Genomic DNA, 11,739 nt, shown 5'->3' on the forward strand with positions numbered 1-11,739 from the left:
TATAGGGTGGTAGAAAATATTTGTAAATCATATATCAGATAAGAGGTTAATATCCATGGTGTATAAAGAATTCATACAGTTCAATAACAAAAAAAGCAAACATTCTTATTTAAAAATGGATAGAAAAGTTGAATAAATATTTTTCAGAAGAAGACATACAAGCAGCCAACATGTACATGCAAAAGTTCTCAACATCACTAATCATCAGGGAAATGCAAATTATAGGCATCGTGAGATATCATATAACACTTGTTAGATTGGCTATTATGAAAAAGACAAGAGATAGCAAGTGTTGGAAAGAATGTGGAGAAAAGGGAATGCTTCTGTAGTGTTGATGAGAATGTAAGTAGTTACAACAGATATGAAAAACAGTATGGAGGGTTCTCCCAAAAATTAAAAATAGAATTACCACATGATACACAATGCCACTTCTGGGTATATATCCAAAGAAAATAAAATCATTATCTCAAATAGATGTCTTCATCCCAATGTCTATAGCAGCATTATTCACAATATGCAAGACATAGATACAATCTAAATGTTAGCTAATAAAAAAAATAGATAAAGAAAATGTGACATATATATATATATATATATATATATATAAATTAAAAAATATATATATCATTATTTAGCCACAGGAAAGAAGGAAATCCTGCCATTTATCACAACATGAATGAACTTTGAGGGCATTATGCTAAATGAAATAAGCTAGACAGAGAAAGATAAATACTGTATGATTCATTCATGTGAGGAATCTGAAAGAGCCAAAATTATAAAAACAAAGAGAATGATAATTGTTAAGATTTGAGGGGCTGGGGGAAATGAGGAGATGTTGGTCGAAAGATACAAACTTCTAGTTATAAAAGATGCACAATTTCTGGGATTCTAATATATGGTATAGTGACTATAGTTAACATTACTTTGTTATATACTTGAAAGTCAGGAAGAGAGTAGATGTTAAATGTATTCATTACAAAAATAAACAGTAATTATGTGAAGTGAGAGATGTGGTAACAACTCTTATTGTGATAATCATTTTGCAATATATCTGTGTATCAAATCATTACGTTTATATCTTAAACTTACAGAATATTACATATTAATTATATTTCAATAAAGCTGGTGAAAGAGAAACTATTTTGGAACTAAATAAAGGTGATGGTTTCAAAATACTGTGAAAGTACTAAATGCTATAAATTGTACATTTTAAAAAGATTCATTTATGTTCTGTAAATTTTATCTCAGTAAAAATATACATCAACAGAAGATTTGGAAATGGAATCTCTCCCCTCCAAAATTTGTGGGACACAGTTAAGCAGTATTGAGATGGACATTTGTAGCACTAAATGCAAACATTAGTAAAGGGGACAGTCTCAAATCAATAGTCTAAGTTTTCAACCTAGAAAAAGGAGAGCAAAATAAACCCAAATCCATCAGAAGGATGAAGATTTGAAAAAAAGGAAAAATCAATGAAATTGAAACAAAAAAATAGAGAAAAGCAATGAAACAATTACCTGGTTCTTAAAAGGATTGATAAAATTGGCAAACCTCTGCCAAGACTGATGAATAAAAAAAGAGAGAAGACACAAATTACTAATACTCTAAATGAAACGGGGGCTATCGCTACAGATTCGGCAGGCATTGAAAGGATTGTAAGGGAATACAGTGAACAACTCTATACATATAAATTTGACAACTTTTTAAAAATGAACCAGTTTTTAGAAAACACAAACTACTGAAACTGATACAATATGAAAGTGATAATTTGAGTAGCCCTATAACTGTTAAGAAAATTAAATTTATAATTTAAAAACACACACACACACACACACACACACACACACACACAAACTCACCAGGCTTCAACCCCAATGAAGAATTTTTTCAAGTATTTAAAAATAATTAATGTAAATTGTACACAATCTCTTCCAGAAAATGAAATAGGAAAAAAATATTTCTCAATTTATTTCATTGAAGAATTTTTTCAAGTATTTAAAAATAATTAATGTTTCAGTGAAGAATTTTTTCAAGTATTTAAAAATAATTAATGTAAATTGTACACAATCTCTTCCAGAAAATGAAATAGGAAAAAAAAATATTTCTCAATTTATTACATTAAGATAGAATTACTCTGATGCCAAAACCATACGACATAGGAAATTACAAACCAGGCAAAGAAAAATAGAAACTAGAGGCCAATATCTCTTTTGACTATATCATAAAAACTTATTGTAAAATATTAGCCAATTGAATTTATCAATATATTTTTTAAAAATACACATCATGACCAAGTGCATTTTATTCCAGAGTTATAAGCTGGTTCAATATTCAAAAATAATGAACTGTATTAAACAGCTAAAGCATAAAAATCTCATGTTCAATCAATTCCCAAAATAATTTTTTTTGCCAAAATTTAATACCAGGCATGATAAAAACTCTCAGAAAAATAAGAATAAAAGGGAACTTTCTCAACTTGATAGAGAATATATACATTCAGCAACATTTTACTTAATAGTAAAAGACTGAATGTTTCCCTCCTAAAATAAGGAACATGGCTAAGAAGTCAACTGTTATTCAACTACTCTTATTCAACATAGGACTGAAAGATCTAGTCAGTACAATAAGATAAGAAAATAAAATAAAAAGCATGCCAATTGGAAAGGAAGAAATAAAAACATTGCTATTTTAAGTTAAAATGTTTGTTTTTGTAGAAAATTCCAGAAAATCTAGCAAAACAACTTTTACAGCTAATGTGATTTTAGCAGAGTCACAGGAAAAAAAAAAATATAAAACATGTAATTGAATTTCTATATACCAGCAATGAACACACAGACATCGAAATGAAAATATTTATGATCACTCATGAAAATAAAACAGGTAAAAAATCTAACAAAACATGTACATGACTTGTATACTGAAAACTACACAATGCTGTTGAAAAAAATAAAAAAAAATCTTAGTAAATATAGAGACATACCATATTTATGGAAGACGACATAACAAAGATATAAATGCTCCCCAAAATTATACAAAGGTTTTATGTAATTTCACAATCGCTCCAAGAATTTTTGTTTATGTAGACAAAGTAATTCTAAAATTCATTTAGAAAACAGAGGAGGAGCTGAATAGCTAAAACAATTTTGAAAAAGGAAGAATAAAGTGGGAGGGATCAGTTCACTCAGTTTGAACATGTATCATATAAATACAGAAATCAAGAATGTGTGGTGTTGGTGGAGGAACATACACATAGACAAATGGAACAGAACGGAGAACCTAGAAATATACTTTCACACATACGACTAATTAATTTTTGACAAAGGTGCAAAATAATTCAGTGAAGAAAAGATAACCTTTCAATAAATGGTGCTGGAGAATTAAGACATTGATTGGAAAAAAATTAAAAATAACCTTGACCTAAGTATCACTTTTTATACAAAAATTAACTTGAAATGCACAACATGAAATGAATATACTTTTATTTTAGTTTTATTTTATTTTATTATTTTTTAATTTTATTTAAGTATGTTAGTATAAAATATTATTTTAGTTATATTAGTTTCATATTAGACATTTTTATGTCTTACAATGTGATCACCACACTAATTCTAGTAATTCTCTGTCACCATGCAAACTTATCACAATATTATTGACTACATTCTCTTTCATTTTTTTACTCAACCTTTCCTACTCCCTCCCTTCTGGTAACCATTCCTTTGGTCTGTTTCTATTAGTCTGTTTCTATTTTGTTTTGTTTGTTAATTTCTTTTGTTTTTAGATGTCACATATAAGTTTTTAGATTTCACATATAAGTGAAATCATACAAGATTTGTCTTTCTTTCCCTGACTGATTTCACTTAGCATAACACCCTCTAGATCCATCCATGTTATTGCAAATGGCAAGATTTCATTCACTTTTATTGTTGTTTAATATTCCAATATATATGTGTATGTGTATGTATGTGTGTGTATATATATATAGACATATATATGTGTGTGTGTATGTGTGTGTGTGTGTGTGTGTATATACACACATATGTGTGTGTGTGTGTGTGTGTGTGTATACACATATATACACCATTTTTTCTTTATCCATTCATCTATAAATGGTCACCCAGGTTGCTTTGATATCTTGGCTATTTTAAATAATGCTGCAATGAACATAGGGGGTGCATATATCTTTTCAAAATAATGTTTTCATTTTCTTTAAATAAATGCCCAGAAGTGGAATTGATGGGTTATATGGTAGACCTGTTTTTGGTTTTTTGAGGAATCTTTATACTGTTTTCTAGAATAGTTGCACCAATTTGTAGTCCCACCAACAGTATACAAATATTCTCTTTTCTCCATATTCCTGTGACACATGTTATTTGTTGATTTGGAGATAATAGCCATACTGATTGGTGTGAGGTGGTATCTTGTTGTGCTTTTAATTTTATATTTCCCTGATAATTAGTGATGTTGAGCACCATTTCATATATCTGGTAGCCACCTGAATGTCTTCTTTGAGGAAATAAATGTCTTTTCATATTCTCTGCCCGTTTTTTGATCAAATTTTTAGCTTTTTTATATAGGAGAAAATCTCTAGAATCTAGAGGTACATAAATAATTTTTTGTCTTGACATCAAAAAACACATTTATAAGAGCAAAATTTGAAAAATTGGACCTTTTCAAAATTAATTTTTTTTTCTCTGTGAAAGCTCCTGTTAACAGATGAAAAAATAAACTAGTGACAGGATTAAAACACTTACAAAGCACATATCTGACAAAGGACTGGTGCCTAGAATATATAAATAATTCTCAAAAATCAATAGTAAAAATCAATCTATTTAGAAAATGGGCAAAAGTTATAAAAAGACATTTCATTGAGAAGATACACAGATAGAAATAGGCACATGAAAAGATATTCAACATTATTGGCCATTATAGAAATGCCAATAAAACAATGACATATCTCTATATGCATATCAGTATTGCTAAAATAAAAATAGTAACAACTCCAAATGATTGCAAGGATGTCAAAAAACTGAATCACACATTATTGATGAAAATGTAAAATGATATATTCTCTCTGGAAAATATTCTAGCAGTTTCTTAGAAGGTAAACATGCAAGGTAAACTATCATACAACCCAGTAATTGTACTCCTCAGCTTTAATCCAAGAGAAGTAAAGTCTTACATTCTCTCAAAAATCCAAACACTAATATATATAGCAGGCTTATTCATAATAGCCAAACTCTGAAGCAGTCCAGATGTCCCTCAGCAGGTGAAGTAAATATTCAGCAATATAACTGAATGAACCATTGATACACAGAATGACCTAGATGAATAGTCAAAGGATTATTTTGAGTGAAAAAATTCTTTCTCAAAAGGTCATATACTATATGATTGCATTTACAGAGCATTTTTGAAGTGGCAAAATTCAGAAATGGAGAACAAATTAGTCATTGCCAGGGGTTAAGTAAGTGGTGGAATGGGAGGGAAATAAATGTGATTCTAAAAGGGCTACATCCAAATGATCCTTGTGATGATAAAAATATTCTATATCTCAGTTGTATCAATGTCATTATCTTGCTTATGATATTGGGCTGTAGTCTTTCAAGATGCTACCATTGAGCAAACAGGATAAGGGTACACTAGCACTACTTGTGTGTTTTTTTTTCCTTAAAATTGCAACCTATGATTCTTTCAAAATTGAAAGCTTATTTAAAACTGAAAGCAACAAATGAACAAGACAAACAATCAAACAAAAACTTATACACACAGACAATAGTTTAGTGGTTACCAGAGGGTAAGTGGGTGGGGAGGTGGTAAGGGTAAGGGAGTTAAATATATGGTGATAAAAGATTTGACTTTGGGTGGTGAACACACAATGGAATACACAAATGATGTATTATTGAATTCTACACTTGAAGCCTATATAATTTTATTAACTAATATCACTCTAATAAATTTAATTAAATAAATAAGGTCGATGAGAAAAATAAGATAAAGATACAGTACTCAAAATCTTGGTTAGTGACCCATACAAAAGACTGATACCTAATTAAAATATTAGCACATCAAAATATTTACACACACTAAGTGGTTAAAAAATACATAAATATTACAATAAACTTAACATTTTATCTTGAAAAAGAAAATCACTCAATGCCTAAAGAATTTAGTGCTTAATCAACCACTGTGAAAGGTTTTATTATGATGATTCATATGGTGTTTATATATATTCGAAAATATTACAAAATTCTGATGAGCTTTTATGAGAAGAAAAATAAAAATCAGGTTTTTTTCTTAGAGTCTTAGCAACTATGATTTTTGTTTGATAGTCAACAGCTTAATGGAAAGCTATACTAGAAAGAAATTTGAAAGTTTAGGTAATATTGTCATTTATTCAAGGAACTTGGTCATGTTAAGATAAATTATATTTTTTAGGTTTTCATGTATTAAAAATGAAAATAATTTGATTAAAAAGTATTTTTTTAATACAAAGTAACTCTGTAGGGGCTTGGCAAAAATAGGAAACTACAAGTATCGGCTTTATTTTAAGCTGATCTTTGTAAAATGGAATTCTTCCAAAGTAAGCATTTATAGTACCATTTTGAGGAAAATGTAATATTGAAATCTGTGTGAATGTGCATTAATTTAATCTATGTGTGCCTATGTTTAGCAACCAACTAGAGAATTAATATCTATCCTTTCTTCGGTGATAAAGACTCAAATTCTTCACAACATTGTAAACCCTTCTTAACTAAATCATGATTATAATAATAAATTCACATCTTGAAGGGCTTAAACACAAGAGAATAAAGAACTTAATAATGAAAGTTAATGAATTACAATCCATTTAAACTGTATATTCAGAAAGACTATGTTTCATTGGGGAGCTTTTGCTAGCTTAATAAATGAGAATTTTCTGTCCTGCGTATAAGAAATAAGCCTGGTGAACCACACAAGCAAGGTCAGCTCACTCTTTAAACCACTACTAGGGAAAACAGAGGCTATCTGAAGGGCACTTTATCTCCAGACTTGGATCATGACCTGGACACAAGGACATTTTTCTTCTTTATTAGAAAATAGCCATTTACAATGATTTTGTTTTTGAATTAATCATTCAAGAAAAGAAGTAATTTCTCACATTGTAAAATAAAAAATATCTGTAAGGGCAAAACTTCAGGTTATTCTCTCATCTACTTCTTGTTTATAGGTCTCAAAGACAGAGGCCCCCTTGAAGAGGTAATAAAAACGTTTAATGAAGCATGGGATTTGATATTTTTGGAGTTGGGTTTTGGAATTAGGTCATATAAACACCAAGAGATCCTCTTTGTTTTATAGGCAGAGCCATTACTAAACTGTTTTAGAATGTTCCGAATGTTTATTAACTTACCTGAACTAACTAACCAACCACTCTGAAACAGTCTCCCATCTCTGTCCATGGCATGTGTCTAAAAATGCAATGAGAAAAAATTAGAAATTAATTAACATTATGAGTTAGAAATATACAAACTGGGCAAATAGACAAGGTTTAGCTCAGGGAGTAGAACTGGAGGGAGAGAACATGACTCTCCTAAAAAAAAAATCACCATAAGTAAAGTAGAAATCTGGGGGCTGGGGCCAAACTACACATTAGGCCCTATAGGCAGAGAGAACAACGGGTCATGGTCAGATGTGAGACTATGTCTGGCCATGATCATTCAAGGACACACACACATGTGTGCATGCACACACACACCTCTCTTTCCCAGTCTTCTTGTGTACTTGGGAAAGAGGGAACTGTGATATACAGGAAAGATATGACTGTGATCCAGTTTTGTAATGGAACATTCTTTAGAAAGAACCGGTAGTAAAAGTAGAGGAGAAAAATCAATACTTAAGAAATCTGCACTGACAGAAATAATGGTAATAGAAAAGAAGACAGCAAAGATCTCTGAATATATATGTAGGTGGAATGTACCAAAAGATTAAGATAGGCTACAGCCATGCTACCCTGAACAAGACCAATCCTGTCTGATCTCAGAAGCTAAGCAGGGTCGGACCTGGTTAGTACTTGGATGGGAGACCACCTAGGAAGACCAGGTGCTGTAGGCATAAAAAATATAAAATAAATAAAGGATTGTAAACTGACAAGTTCCTTGCAATCTGTGAGGTCAACCAAGAGTTGCCTCACCTAAAAAAAAAAAGTCAGATATATTAAAAATATAATTTATCTTACTATTATTCAATTTGAATTTTTAATAGTCTCATTCAACTGGAAGAGAAGAAACTAAAATAAAAATTTGTCTTTTTATATTATGGATGAGAGACCTTTTCATCCATAAATCTATGTTCTGGTTGCAGAAGCCTTACAGAGTGCTAAAAAGTAGGAGACTCCTCTTGTCATTTCTTCACTCAGATAAGATGCCCATCATCCTGCCTGGTCATTGGCCAGTAGGCCTTGCAGGTAAATGTTAAATCATTCTTTATTGTTCTTTTCCCAAACTTATTGTGCCCAACTGCTCTAAGTGACACATTTTTGACATATTTTGAGTCATGAGCATTACCTCGCCATGCTCTACTTCCCTGGGGAGCAGATATATCAGTGAGGCTATCTCAGCCTCTTCTAAACCTGCTCTTGGAGATCCCGAAGCTATCCCAGAAGACTTCCTCATTTCCAAGTTTCTTCCAAGAATTTCCAGTGCAGACACCTCTCTGTAAGGTCTACTAGCATCTTAATCTTCTTAATTTTCTTCTTGCTCTTCTTTCTCCTTCAACATGGTGCTGGCTTTTCTACTTGGACCATTTCAGCAAATGGAAATAGATAGAACTGGGTCTTTTGGGACTATTATACTGCAAGAGATAACAAAAGTCTAGCCAATAATAACTGAATTTTAAAAAAAATTTTTATACCTGGTGTCTTCTCAGTTTACATTAAGGACTAAGGCTTGTGGAAATAAAATCTCAGAATATAATTCTTTTTTTTCTGTGTTCTAATCTGTTGAATCTCTCTTATATGGCAAAGAGCCTAGAAAGGTCTCAATGCTTTAATTTAGGAAAATTGGATTAGTAGAGAAGCAAAAGGAGAAATTATAGAAAAAATATATAAATAGTCTTTGAGAATTTTCTATAACATCGTGATTGAAATGTTATTTAACACTGAACCAAGCAGTAAGAAATCCTAAAATATGAAAGACATGTGACTTTCTTATTAATAACAATGTTAGATAAAGTTAGTCCATACTTGACCAGGGACTATGGACCATGAAACAAATGTGGATCAAAGACACATAGAGATTTTATTTATATACAGTTTTTCTTTTCAGGTAATCTTTCAAACATGAGACAATCAATATTTGATACTTATTCACTGAAATTAAAACAAACAGTTGTATCAGTACATGCTTTCAATTTAGGTTGGGAAAAGCTCATGCATTTGCTATGAGTTAAAGCTCAGTAGTGGTTGTACACAAACGGTTAGGTTTTACTTGTTTATCAACTTTTTCTGGTATACTACATAGTGTTAGAGAAACAAATCAATATCTATAGTAAATTCAGTGTTTACTGCATCCATTTAAGTGAGAGCAAAGTCGGTAGAAAACAAGGTAAAATACTGTAATATCACAGTTATAACAGTGTCAAATAATTGTCATATGTTGTTTTATTCAATACATAACCCATTTAATTCTTATGATGGCCTTATGAAGGATACACTATTATTATCATTTACAAGTAAGGCAACCAAGACACTAAGAGGTTACCTAGCTTGTTTAAGTAAATGGATGAGTCAGAATTTTTACCCAGGCAGTCTAGTTATAGAGTACATGAACTTATCTCCCTCCCTCCATATCCCAGAAGTTCCATTTTCCTTAGATCTCATGGAACAGGAAACAATTAGCCTTACCACAGAGGCAGCAGGGCTTCAAAATGGTGTTTCAATTTAAGAACAGTCAAAGGCGACGTTGTTTTGACCCCAGCTATTGAAGACTTTTAATAAGTTCATGTCTGTTTATTTGGACTGATGAAAATATTAATTTGTTCAATTGATTAAAGTCTTCACATGTGAGGATGTATTATTTAGGTATGTATAGTTAGCTTAACATTTCCCTAATGCCCTGTGTAAAGGTTTTCTTCCTTCTTGATGACTAGCTGTAGTCAGTCTGCACCTGAGTACTTGAGATCACAGGGAAATGTAAAGTGCAAGACAGTGATGAGAGTCTTTACAGAAAAACAAAAGTATAAGTTTAAGTTACTTTCCTAAAGAAACTCTCAGATCATAGCATCCAATCACACAAAATTTTCAGAAAATGGAATAGTGGTAGAGAGGAAAATTTGAAGTCAGGCAGGCTGACAAGTATACCTGTTTTCACTATGACTTTGGGAAAGTTACTTGACTTCTCTGGTCCTTTGTTTTGTAAAATAGAAATAGAAATGTCTATGCTATAAAGATTAAATGATATAGTGCATAAATACACCTTGAACAATGGTGGTAGTTACTTAATATTAACAACTATTTCTATTTGAGTAAAATCATTGTAATGGTACCTATGAAAATTTGAGTTTTTGTTACCATACCTCTGAGGTCAGCCAATAAGATGTTTGTTGAGCATGAAAAGTTCTTGTCTTGACTCTCGCGAGTTGCAGAATAGCATGCCCTCTGTGGACGAACTGCCTGGGTTTGAATCTTACATGTTACTTACTAGTAAGGCTGGTGATTCTAGGCAAGTTGTTTAATGTCTCTCTGTCTTAGTTTACTCATCTGCAAAATAAGCATAATAATATCCTCATTGGTTGTTATAAAGATTGAATTATTATTTATATATTTCTTAGAACAGTGACTTACACATAATTAGTACTATATAGATGTTTAATGAATACCTTCACAATGTATTTCTGATTTAAACTCTAATAATGGATTAAATGGGATGATTTTTTAAAATCACATACATTTCTGTTATTCTTTGATTTATGATTCAAAAAGACAGGTAGTTGTTTTATATCTTATAGAGGTAATCAGAGATGTAAGCTTTTGGATATTTAACAAATACATTTTTAGAAGGCTGATTAGTTCAACTTCACAATATTGGCTTGTTGACTTGATGCTACCTTTCTTTCCTTTCTTTTTCTTTCTTTATTTTTTTAACAGGGCCATCTTTTGTGTATGTAAAGTGCAATAAGGTAAGTAAAATTTTGAATTCATTATATATTCTCCAAGATGTCTGACTTCATATATCTCTCTCATAAGACTTTGAATTCATTCAGGGAAAAAGGAAGAAGCCAGAACAAAAGCACCATTACCTTGATGTCAAGGATTATGATTTTTAACAGCAAAATAAGAGTATTATGGAAATAAGTGATTAGGATTCCAAATCAGTAATTTCTTTCCATCCTAAAGGTTTCTGTCATGTTAACCTGCAATCTGTTGCCAAACAAACAAATTGCTCTCTAAACATGAACTCCATTCTCCATGCTGGATTTTAAGTGTCCTAGACTTATTTCTGATCCTAGCGTATGATAGATGCTGACTGAACGAGTTTCTCAGACAAGTGATGAGACACCTTGTCAAGGTTATAGTCAGTAATTCAGACACTCCATCTCATACAATTTAGAGTTGGAAGGTGGTGGCTGCATTTATTTCTGTTAAGTGAGCATTGGAGATAAATGGCAGGGTTCATTTTCCAGTTTAACACTTTTGTTAAGATGAATAATGGATAGCTAAAAGCAATGGCAATATCTTAACAGAAGAAGAATGGGACCTGGGATTTAGTT

The 11,739-nt window shown here is 31.3% G+C and overlaps 1 pseudogene; it reads left to right on the forward strand.

Moving 5' to 3' along the window:
* The first annotated feature begins 7,966 nt into the window (after positions 1-7,966).
* On the forward strand, positions 7,967-8,085 carry LOC120612033 (uncharacterized; annotated as a pseudogene).
* The last annotated feature ends 3,654 nt before the right edge of the window (positions 8,086-11,739 follow it).

This window comes from Pteropus medius, unplaced genomic scaffold, assembly GCF_902729225.1.
Source record: "Pteropus medius unplaced genomic scaffold, Ma_sr-lr_union100, whole genome shotgun sequence".
Classification (NCBI taxonomy): domain Eukaryota; kingdom Metazoa; phylum Chordata; class Mammalia; order Chiroptera; family Pteropodidae; genus Pteropus; species Pteropus medius.